Raw genomic sequence first — 9942 nt, 5'->3', positions numbered from 1 at the left:
CAACATTATTATGTTCTCATTCTATATAGCCAATTAAAAGGTTTTTATACGCGCTTTTGGACGAAATTCATTATACATTTCGATAACGTAAGTTTAGAGGCTATAAATTCGACTTCCCCAATTTTGAATTCAAAAGTGGCACCAAATATAATTTATTTGATTATATTAGCAACTTGTTATGAACTTTATTACGATATCATTATTTATAACTAACTAACAGGTTTTTCTAGACGCTTTTGGATGAAATTCATTCTATACTTCTCTTTAAAAATAACGTAAGTTTAGATGCATTAAAGTTCGACTTGCCCAATTTGAATTGAGAAGTGTCACCAAATTGAATTCATTTGATTAAATTAGCAACTATATATCAACATTATTACGTTCTCATTCTATATTGCCAATTAAAAGGTTTTTATAGATGCTTTTGGACGAAATTCATTATACATTTCGATAAAGTAAGTTTAAAGGCTATAAATTCGACTTCCCCAATTTTGAATTCAAAAGTGGCACCAAATATAATTTATTTGATTATATTAGCAACTTTTTATCAACTTTATTACGTTGTCATTATTTATAACTAACTAACAGGTTTTTCTAGACGCTTTTGGATCAATTTCATTCTATATTTCTCTTTAAAAATAACATAAGTTAAATGCAATAAAGTTCGACTTGCCCAATTTGAATTGAGAAGTGTCACCAAATATAATTCATTTGATTAAATTAGCAACTTTATATCAACATTATTACGTTCTCATTCTATATAGTCAATTAAAAGGTTTTTATAGACGCTTTTGGACGAAATTCATTATACATTTCGATAACGTAAGTTTAGAGGCTATAAATTCGACTTCCCATATTTTGAATTCAAAAGTGGCACCAAATATAATTTATTTGATTATATTAGCAACTTGTTATCAACTTTATTACGTTATCATTATTTATAACTAACGAACAGGTTTTTCTAGACGCTTTTGGATGAAATTCATTCTATACTTCTCTTTAAAAATAACGTAAGTTTAGATGCAATAAAGTTTGACTTGCCCAATTTGAATTGAGAAGTGTCACCAAATATAATTCATTTGATTAAATTAGCAACTTTATATCAACATTATTATGTTCTCATTCTATATAGCCAATTAAAAGGTTTTTATAGGCGCTTTTGGACGAAATTCATTATACATTTCGATAACGTAAGTTTAGAGGCTATAAATTCGACTTCCCCAATTTTGAATTCAAAAGTGGCACCAAATATAATTTATTTGATTATATTAGCAACTTGTTATGAACTTTATTACGATATCATTATTTATAACTAACTAACAGGTTTTTGTAGACGCTTTTGGATGAAATTCATTCTATACTTCTCTTTAAAAATAACGTAAGTTTAGATGCACTAAAGTTCGACTTGCCCAATTTGAATTGAGAAGTGTCACCAAATTTAATTCATTTGATTAAATTAGCAACTATATATCAACATTATTACGTTCTCATTCTATATAGCCAATTAAAAGGTTTTTATAGACGCTTTTGGACGAAATTCATTATACATTTCGATAACGTAAGTTTAGAGGCTATAAATTCGACTTCCCCAATTTTGAATTCAAAAGTAGCACCAAATATAATTTATTTGGTTATATTAGCAATTTTTATCAACTTTATTACGTTGTCAATATTTATAACTAACTAACTGGTTTTTCCAGACGCTTTTGGTTGAAATTCATTCTATATTTCTCTTTAAAAATAACATAAGTTTCGATGCAATAAAGTTCGTCTTGCCCAATTCGAATTGAGAAGTGTCACCAAATATAATTCATTTGATTAAATTAGCAACTTTATATCAACATTATTATGTTCTCATTCTATATAGCCAATTAAAAGGTTTTTATACGCGCTTTTGGACGAAATTCATTATACATTTCGATAACGTAAGTTTAGAGGCTATAAATTCGACTTCCCCAATTTTGAATTCAAAAGTGGCACCAAATATAATTTATTTGATTATATTAGCAACTTGTTATGAACTTTATTACGATATCATTATTTATAACTAACTAACAGGTTTTTCTAGACGCTTTTGGATGAAATTCATTCTATACTTCTCTTTAAAAATAACGTAAGTTTAGATGCATTAAAGTTCGACTTGCCCAATTTGAATTGAGAAGTGTCACCAAATTGAATTCATTTGATTAAATTAGCAACTATATATCAACATTATTACGTTCTCATTCTATATTGCCAATTAAAAGGTTTTTATAGACGCTTTTGGACGAAATTCATTATACATTTCGATAAAGTAAGTTTAAAGGCTATAAATTCGACTTCCCCAATTTTGAATTCAAAAGTGGCACCAAATATAATTTATTTGATTATATTAGCAACTTTTTATCAACTTTATTACGTTGTCATTATTTATAACTAACTAACAGGTTTTTCTAGACGCTTTTGGATCAATTTCATTCTATATTTCTCTTTAAAAATAACATAAGTTAAATGCAATAAAGTTCGACTTGCCCAATTTGAATTGAGAAGTGTCACCAAATATAATTCATTTGATTAAATTAGCAACTTTATATCAACATTATTACGTTCTCATTCTATATAGTCAATTAAAAGGTTTTTATAGACGCTTTTGGACGAAATTCATTATACATTTCGATAACGTAAGTTTAGAGGCTATAAATTCGACTTCCCCAATTTTGAATTCAAAAGTGGCACCAAATATAATTTATTTGATTATATTAGCATCTTTTTATCAAAATTATTACGTTTTCATTCTTCATAGCTAACTAAGTAACAGGTTTTTCTAGACGCTTTTGGATGAAATTCATTCTATATTTTCTTTGAAAATAACATAAGTTTGGATGCAATAAAGTTCGACTTGCCCAATTTGAATTGAGAAGTGTCACCAAATATAATTCATTTGATTAAATTAGCAACTTTATATCAACATTATTATGTTCTCATTCTATATAGCCAATTAAAGGGTTTTATAGACGCTTTTGGACGAAATTCATTATACATTTCGATAACGTAAGTTTAGAGGCTATGAATTCGACTTCCCATATTTTGAATTCAAAAGTGGCACCAAATATAATTTATTTGATTATATTAGCAACTTGTTATCAACTTTATTACGTTATCATTATTTATAACTAACGAATAGGTTTTTCTAGACGCTTTTGGATGAAATTCATTCTATACTTCTCTTTAAAAATAACGTAAGTTTAGATGCAATAAAGTTTGACTTGCCCAATTTGAATTGAGAAGTGTCACCAAATATAATTCATTTGATTAAATTAGCAAGTTTATATCAACATTATTATGTTCTCATTCTATATAGCCAATTAAAAGGTTTTTATAGGCGCTTTTGGACGAAATTCATTATACATTTCGATAACGTAAGTTTAGAGGCTATAAATTCGACTTCCCCAATTTTGAATTCAAAAGTGGCACCAAATATAATTTATTTGATTATATTAGCAACTTGTTATGAACTTTATTACGATATCATTATTTATAACTAACTAACAGGTTTTTGTAGACGCTTTTGGATGAAATTCATTCTATACTTCTCTTTAAAAATAACGTAAGTTTAGATGCACTAAAGTTCGACTTGCCCAATTTGAATTGAGAAGTGTCACCAAATTTAATTCATTTGATTAAATTAGCAACTATATATCAACATTATTACGTTCTCATTCTATATAGCCAATTAAAAGGTTTTTATAGACGCTTTTGGACGAAATTCATTATACATTTCGATAACGTAAGTTTAGAGGCTATAAATTCGACTTCCCCAATTTTGAATTCAAAAGTAGCACCAAATATAATTTATTTGGTTATATTAGCAATTTTTATCAACTTTATTACGTTGTCAATATTTATAACTAACTAACTGGTTTTTCCAGACGCTTTTGGTTGAAATTCATTCTATATTTCTCTTTAAAAATAACATAAGTTTCGATGCAATAAAGTTCGTCTTGCCCAGTTCGAATTGAGAAGTGTCACCAAATATAATTCATTTGATTAAATTAGCAACTTTATATCAACATTATTATGTTCTCATTCTATATAGCCAATTAAAAGGTTTTTATACGCGCTTTTGGACGAAATTCATTATACATTTCGATAACGTAAGTTTAGAGGCTATAAATTCGACTTCCCAAATTTTGAATTCAAAAGTGGCACCAAATATAATTTATTTGATTATATTAGCAACTTGTTATGAACTTTATTACGATATCATTATTTATAACTAACTAACAGGTTTTTCTAGACGCTTTTGGATGAAATTCATTCTATACTTCTCTTTAAAAATAACGTAAGTTTAGATGCATTAAAGTTCGACTTGCCCAATTTGAATTGAGAAGTGTCACCAAATTGAATTCATTTGATTAAATTAGCAACTATATATCAACATTATTACGTTCTCATTCTATATTGCCAATTAAAAGGTTTTTATAGACGCTTTTGGACGAAATTCATTATACATTTCGATAAAGTAAGTTTAAAGGCTATAAATTCGACTTCCCCACTTTTGAATTCAAAAGTGGCACCAAATATAATTTATTTGATTATATTAGCAACTTTTTATCAACTTTATTACGTTGTCATTATTTATAACTAACTAACAGGTTTTTCTAGACGCTTTTGGATCAATTTCATTCTATATTTCTCTTTAAAAATAACATAAGTTAAATGCAATAAAGTTCGACTTGCCCAATTTGAATTGAGAAGTGTCAACAAATATAATTCATTTGATAAAATTAGCAACTTTATATCAACATTATTACGTTCTCATTCTATATAGTCAATTAAAAGGTTTTTATAGACGCTTTTGGACGAAATTCATTATACATTTCGATAACGTAAGTTTAGAGGCTATAAATTCGACTTCCCCAATTTTGAATTCAAAAGTGGCACCAAATATAATTTATTTGATTATATTAGCATCTTTTTATCAAAATTATTACGTTTTCATTCTTCATAGCTAACTAAGTAACAGGTTTTTCTAGACGCTTTTGGATGAAATTCATTCTATATTTTCTTTGAAAATAACATAAGTTTGGATGCAATAAAGTTCGACTTGCCCAATTTGAATTGAGAAGTGTCACCAAATATAATTCATTTGATTAAATTAGCAACTTTATATCAACATTATTATGTTCTCATTCTATATAGCCAATTAAAGGGTTTTATAGACGCTTTTGGACGAAATTCATTATACATTTCGATAACGTAAGTTTAGAGGCTATGAATTCGACTTCCCATATTTTGAATTCAAAAGTGGCACCAAATATAATTTATTTGATTATATTAGCAACTTGTTATCAACTTTATTACGTTATCATTATTTATAACTAACGAACAGGTTTTTCTAGACGCTTTTGGATGAAATTCATTCTATACTTCTCTTTAAAAATAACGTAAGTTTAGATGCAATAAAGTTTGACTTGCCCAATTTGAATTGAGAAGTGTCACCAAATATAATTCATTTCATTAAATTAGCAACTTTATATCAACATTATTATGTTCTCATTCTATATAGCCAATTAAAAGGTTTTTATAGGCGCTTTTGGACGAAATTCATTATACATTTCGATAACGTAAGTTTAGAGGCTATAAATTCGACTTCCCCAATTTTGAATTCAAAAGTGGCACCAAATATAATTTATTTGATTATATTAGCAACTTGTTATGAACTTTATTACGATATCATTATTTATAACTAACTAACAGGTTTTTGTAGACGCTTTTGGATGAAATTCATTCTATACTTCTCTTTAAAAATAACGTAAGTTTAGATGCACTAAAGTTCGACTTGCCCAATTTGAATTGAGAAGTGTCACCAAATTTAATTCATTTGATTAAATTAGCAACTATATATCAACATTATTACGTTCTCATTCTATATAGCCAATTAAAAGGTTTTTATAGACGCTTTTGGACGAAATTCATTATACATTTCGATAACGTAAGTTTAGAGGCTATAAATTCGACTTCCCCAATTTTGAATTAAAAAGTGGCACCAAATATAATTTATTTGGTTATATTAGCAATTTTTATCAACTTTATTACGTTGTCAATACTTATAACTAACTAACTGGTTTTTCCAGACGCTTTTGGTTGAAATTCATTCTATATTTCTCTTTAAAAATAACATAAGTTTCGATACAATAAAGTTCGTCTTGCCCAATTCGAATTGAGAAGTGTCACCAAATATAATTCATTTGATTAAATTAGCAACTTTATATCAACATTATTATGTTCTCATTCTATATAGCCAATTAAAAGGTTTTTATAGGCGCTTTTGGACGAAATTCATTATACATTTCGATAACGTAAGTTTAGAGGCTATAAATTCGACTTCCCCAATTTTGAATTCAAAAGTGGCACCAAATATAATTTATTTGATTATATTAGCAACTTGTTATGAACTTTATTACGATATCATTATTTATAACTAACTAACAGGTTTTTCTAGACGCTTTTGAATGAAATTCATTCTATACTTCTCTTTAAAAATAACGTAAGTTTAGATGCATTAAAGTTCAACTTGCCCAATTTGAATTGAGAAGTGTAACCAAATTTAATTCATTTGATTAAATTAGCAACTATATATCAACATTATTACGTTCTCATTCTATATAGCCAATTAAAAGGTTTTTATAGACGCTTTTGGATGAAATTCATTATACATTTCGATAACGTAAGTTTAGAGGCTATAAATTCGACTTCCCCAATTTTGAATTCAAAAGTGGCACCAAATATAATTTATTTGATTATATTAGCAACTTTTTATCAACTTTATTACGTTGTCAATATTTATAACTAACTAACTGGTTTTTCCAGACGCTTTTGGTTGAAATTCATTCTATATTTCTCTTTAAAAATAACATAAGTTTCGATACAATAAAGTTCGTCTTGCCCAATTCGAATTGAGAAGTGTCACCAAATTTAATTCATTTGATTAAATTAGCAACTATATATCAATATTATTACGTTCTCATTCTATATAGCCAATTAAAAGGTTTTTATAGACGCTTTTGGACGAAATTCATTATACATTTCGATAACGTAAATTTAGAGGCTATAAATTCGACTTCCCCAATTTTGAATTCAAAAGTGGCACCAAATATAATTTATTGGGTTATATTAGCAACTTTTTATCAACTTTATTACGTTGTCAATATTTATAACTAACTAACTGGTTTTTCCAGACGCTTTTGGTTGAAATTCATTCTATATTTCTCTTTAAAAATAACATAAGTTTCGATACAATAAAGTTCGTCTTGCCCAATTCGAATTGAGAAGTGTCACCAAATATAATTCATTTGATTAAATTAGCAACTTTATATCAACATTATTATGTTCTCATTCTATATAGCCAATTAAAAGGTTTTTATAGGCGCTTTTGGACGAAATTCATTATACATTTCGATAACGTAAGTTTAGAGGCTATAAATTCGACTTCCCCAATTTTGAATTCAAAAGTGGCACCAAATATAATTTATTTGATTATATTAGCAACTTGTTATGAACTTTATTACGATATCATTATTTATAACTAACTAACAGGTTTTTCTAGATGCTTTTGAATGAAATTCATTCTATACTTCTCTTTAAAAATAACGTAAGTTTAGATGCATTAAAGTTCGACTTGCCCAATTTGAATTGAGAAGTGTAACCAAATTTAATTCATTTGATTAAATTAGCAACTATATATCAACATTATTACGTTCTCATTCTATATAGCCAATTAAAAGGTTTTTATAGACGCTTTTGGATGAAATTCATTATACATTTCGATAACGTAAGTTTAGAGGCTATAAATTCGACTTCCCCAATTTTGAATTAAAAAGTGGCACCAAATATAATTTATTTGATTATATTAGCAACTTTTTATCAAATTTATTACGTTGTTAATATTTATAACTAACTAACTGGTTTTTCCAGACGCTTTTGGTTGAAATTCATTCTATATTTCTCTTTAAAAATAACATAAGTTTCGATGCAATAAAGTTCGTCTTGCCCAATTCGAATTGAGAAGTGTCACCAAATATAATTCATTTGATTAAATTAGCAACTTTATATCAACATTATTATGTTGTCATTCTATATAGCCAATTAAAAGGTTTTTATAGGCGCTTTTGGACGAAATTCATTATACATTTCGATAACGTAAGTTTAGAGGCTATAAATTCGACTTCCCCAATTTTGAATTCAAAAGTGGCACCAAATATAATTTATTTGATTATATTAGCAACTTGTTATGAACTTTATTACGATATCATTATTTATAACTAACTAACAGGTTTTTGTAGACGCTTTTGGATGAAATTCATTCTATACTTCTCTTTAAAAATAACGTAAGTTTAGATGCATTAAAGTTCGACTTGCCCAATTTGAATTGAGAAGTGTCACCAAATTTAATTCATTTGATTAAATTAGCAACTATATATCAACATTATTACGTTCTCATTCTATATAGCTAATTAAAAGGTTTTTATAGACGCTTTTGGACGAAATTCATTATACATTTCGATAACGTAAGTTTAGAGGCTATAAATTCGACTTCCCCAATTTTGAATTCAAAAGTGGCACCAAATATAATTTATTTGGTTATATTAGCAACTTTTTATCAACTTTATTACATGTTCAATATTTATAACTAACTAACTGGTTTTTCCAGACGCTTTTGGTTGAAATTCATTCTATATTTCTCTTTAAAAATAACATAAGTTTCGATGCAATAAAGTTCGTCTTGCCCAATTCGAATTGAGAAGTGTCACCAAATATAATTCATTTGATTAAATTAGCAACTTTATATCAACATTATTATGTTCTCATTCTATATAGCCAATTAAAAGGTTTTTATACGCGCTTTTGGACGAAATTCATTATACATTTCGATAACGTAAGTTTAGAGGCTATAAATTCGACTTCCCCAATTTTGAATTCAAAAGTGGCACCAAATATAATTTATTTGATTATATTAGCAACTTGTTATGAACTTTATTACGATATCATTATTTATAACTAACTAACAGGTTTTTCTAGACGCTTTTGGATGAAATTCATTCTATACTTCTCTTTAAAAATAACGTAAGTTTAGATGCATTAAAGTTCGACTTGCCCAATTTGAATTGAGAAGTGTAACCAAATTTAATTCATTTGATTAAATTAGCAACTATATATCAACATTATTACGTTCTCATTCTATATAGCCAATTAAAAGGTTTTTATAGACGCTTTTGGATGAAATTCATTATACATTTCGATAACGTAAGTTTAGAGGCTATAAATTCGACTTCCCTAATTTTGAATTCAAAAGTGGCACCAAATATAATTTATTTGATTATATTAGCAACTTTTTATCAACTTTATTACGTTGTCAATATTTATAACTAACTAACTGGTTTTTCCAGACGCTTTTGGTTGAAATTCATTCTATATTTCTCTTTAAAAATAACATAAGTTTCGATGCAATAAAGTTCGTCTTGCCCAATTCGAATTGAGAAGTGTCACCAAATATAATTCATTTGATTAAATTAGCAACTTTATATCAACATTATTATGTTCTCATTCTATATAGCCAATTAAAAGGTTTTTATACGCGCTTTTGGACGAAATTCATTATACATTTCGATAACGTAAGTTTAGAGGCTATAAATTCGACTTCCCCAATTTTGAATTCAAAAGTGGCACCAAATATAATTTATTTGATTATATTAGCAACTTGTTATGAACTTTATTACGATATCATTATTTATAACTAACTAACAGGTTTTTCTAGACGCTTTTGGATGAAATTCATTCTATACTTCTCTTTAAAAATAACGTAAGTTTAGATGCATTAAAGTTCGACTTGCCCAATTTGAATTGAGAAGTGTCACCAAATTGAATTCATTTGATTAAATTAGCAACTATATATCAACATTA

This window comes from Lactuca virosa, chromosome 5 (genome assembly GCF_052849685.1).
Source record: "Lactuca virosa cultivar CGN04683 chromosome 5, Lactuca_virosa_CGN04683_v6, whole genome shotgun sequence".
NCBI lineage: Eukaryota > Viridiplantae > Streptophyta > Magnoliopsida > Asterales > Asteraceae > Lactuca > Lactuca virosa.
This window is presented reverse-complemented; position numbering follows the sequence as displayed.